At 45.2% G+C, this 3,174-nt stretch overlaps 1 pseudogene; it reads left to right on the top strand.

The window, feature by feature from the left end:
* The first annotated feature begins 220 nt into the window (after window positions 1-220).
* On the top strand, window positions 221-2,460 carry LOC138671780 (CWF19-like protein 2 pseudogene; annotated as a pseudogene).
* Window positions 2,461-3,174: the final 714 nt, after the last annotated feature.

Genomic DNA, 3,174 nt, shown 5'->3' with positions numbered 1-3,174 from the left:
GGAATAATGGAATTATAATGTGACGAGGACGACATCGGCCTCCGCTTCTAAGATTAGTGAAGTAATGTGATGAGCTTGTCAAAAGAGATGTGTTTTTAAAGCACGGTTAAAAATGTGGAGGCTAGGTATTAATCGGGTGGTCTGGGGTAGTGCATTCCAGAAAACTTGTGCAGCATGAGAGAAGTCTTGGAGACAAAATTTGGAGTTGGAGGTTCGAATTATGGAAGATGTTAGTTTTAGATCAGTAGATCAGTTGCAGAACAGTGGACACAGGTAGGGTGAAAGACCGAGACGAGGGAGAAGATTTAGGGTGGTGAACAACTGTGGAGAGTTTTGTGAGAAATTTTTATTTTAGATGAGGATAAATAAGAGTGACAGCAAGAGTTTTTGCAGTTTTAAAGTTAAGAGAAGGTTAGATTCTGGTGATGTTTTTAAGGTGCAGATGACATAAGCGAGAGAGTGATTGGATATAGGGAATGAAGGACATTTTTGTGTCAAATACCTTACAATAGGACCAATGAAAACTACATTTTGCCCTAGAAAAAATAGCGATGGGTTTGGCCAGCAGTCTAATGTGGATGGGAACCCTGGCCAACTGATTGTCATGGGGGAGATGTCGATCGAACATGTCCGATTTCAGAATGCTGATCGCATTGCTCTCCCATAGATCAGCCACTGGCAGAGATGTCTGTCGGCAGCCTTCTTATAAAGAGCACAGGAACACTCGGAAATGCTAACGCTCCTGTGCATGGTAGAGATTACAGAGATGGCTGTAGGGTTGAATGATCGGCTGAAGCATTGCTTGCCCGACAGCCATCTTATGTGTATGGTGGACTTTTGTCTTGATCTAAAACCCCGGCGCTGTGCTGCCAGCTGATGACTGCAGATCTGAGTAGACAAAAGAACAAGCACTTATAATAATTCCCGTAGAATGTAAGTCCGCAAGGACAGGGTCCTCTCCCCTCTGTACCAGTCTGTCATCGTAAATTTGTTTACTGTTAACCGTATCTATAGCCCTGTATGTAACCCCTTTTCTCATGTACAGCACCATGGAATTAATGGTGCTCTATAAATAAATAACAAGCTCGGTGCTAAGATTGTAAAGGTGGAAATAATGGGGAACACGGAGATGGCTGCAAAACTCAAAGCTCAACTGGAAGAAGCTCGTCAGCAAAAGCGAAATCGACTGGAAGACTACGAGAAAGAAAGAGAAAAATCCCAGAAATCCAAAGCTGGAGAAGAGCAAGAAGTTCTGCTGGTGAAAACGGACCTGTCTGGTAGAGCGTGGCCAGTAAACTCCATGGCGGGTCCTGCAGAGCCGCGGGGAGGAAGGCGAAAGACAACTGGTTGAGACACACATGGACAAGGAGAGGGTGCGTTACTTCCATGATGACCAGATCTTGAAGGCTCTGATGGTCGTCAAGAGAGAAAAGATGGGAACAGCCGAAGACCAGAACAAGCTATTCCTGAGAATGGCAGCTAAGCTCAGAGAGAAGACTGAACAGGATTACTACACCCTGGACGATATGTTTGTCTCAAAAGCTGCAAATAAAGAGCGAGCAAATGAGGAAGAGGAAAGGCTGCAAGCCATGGCCGAGCATCGGAGACTGGCTGTCAGAATGGAAAAATGTCCATTTTGCTTCGATACGATACACTTTATTGATCCCGTGGGAAATTATGGTATCACAGCAGCACAACTTAAATTATAAAAATCATAAAGGAATTACATAGTTGACATGACAGTGGAGTTGACAGAAGAACATTATACATTATACATTAGAATAGGACATACACAACGAGTGAACTGAAATGTAGAGAAATAAGCTGCCAAAGCACCTGATCATTGCTATAGGAGTGAACGTATATTTGTGTCTTCCCAACCACCTTTCCCTCACAGAGGGACATTGTCTGATCGTTCCTTTACAACACTACACTGCAGCGACGCTTCTGGATGAAGACATATGGAATGAAATTCAGATGTTCCGTAAAACAGTCAGGCTATTTGCCGATAACGGACTGGACTGCGTCTTTCTGGAAACAAACATAAACTTAAAAAAAGCTTTCATCTGGTCTATGAATGTATTCCCCTGCCCAAGGAGGTGGGAGATATGGCACCCATTTATTTCAAGAAAGCAATTCTGGAATCTGACGAGGAATGGTCTATGAATAAGAAGCTAATAGACCTGTCTACAAAGTATGTTCGTCGATCTGTTCCAAAAAGCTTGCCTTATTTCTCAGTGGATTTTGGACTACAAGGAGGTTTTGCTCACATTATCGAAGACCATAACAAGTTCCCACATTATTTTGGCAAGGAAACAATCGGTGGCATGCTGGATCTGGAGCCCAGAGTCTGATCATCAAAGTTCTCTCGCACGGCTTTTGTCCAGAGGAAGGTCTTAGTTTGCACAGTGGTGGAAGCCCTTTGATTTCTCAAAAACAAGAGTAACATCTGTGCAATAAATGTATTGTAACTAGAGTTGAGCGACCTTGACCTTTTTAGAGTCGAGCCGGGTTTTGCGAAACCCGACTATGTCCAAAGTCGGGTCGAGTGAAATCGGCCGATTATGACGTAAAGTCGGGATCGACCGAAACACGAAACCCAATGCAAGTCAATGGGGCAGCATAGTCGGCAGTGAGTGGGGGCCAGGAAAACACCTAGAGTGCCCATTTTAATGTCAAAACCATCCATTCTTCTTAATGAAGCTTGTCAAGCGTAATTTACCTTAAAATAATTGGAAGGCATTTGAAATTGGGGGTCATTTGGCTAAAGTTGTGGGGGGTAGGGCTGGTTCAAGTAATTAGTGGGCCCAGTAAATCTGGACCACGTCACGGCAGTGGAGCAGGGAGAGGTAAGTATTTCAACTTTGCAAGTGCTGTGATCCTGAGCAAGCAGGGGGGGCCCACTCGTTGGCATTGGCACTGGCACAGGGCCCCTCAAAGTACAGCGGTGTGTTTGCACGGCGGGGGCGCCTCCCACCGGCAGCAACACTTTTGCGTACTATGAGAGGCCCTGTGCCAGTGACGTCGCCAACTAGTATTCCTCCCCCCACCTGATGAAGGAACCTGCACTTTCATCTGCACCTTCCTCTTTGTCCCCGTGTAAGGTGGTATGGTATGCGGGAAGAGCAACCTGACTTTCAGCAGGGTCACAATGTTGTTGTGTAGCGTGCACGG

Source organism: Ranitomeya imitator, chromosome 3 (assembly GCF_032444005.1).
Source record: "Ranitomeya imitator isolate aRanImi1 chromosome 3, aRanImi1.pri, whole genome shotgun sequence".
NCBI lineage: Eukaryota > Metazoa > Chordata > Amphibia > Anura > Dendrobatidae > Ranitomeya > Ranitomeya imitator.
Note: the sequence above shows the minus strand (reverse complement) of the source record. Positions and strands in the feature narration are given on the sequence as shown.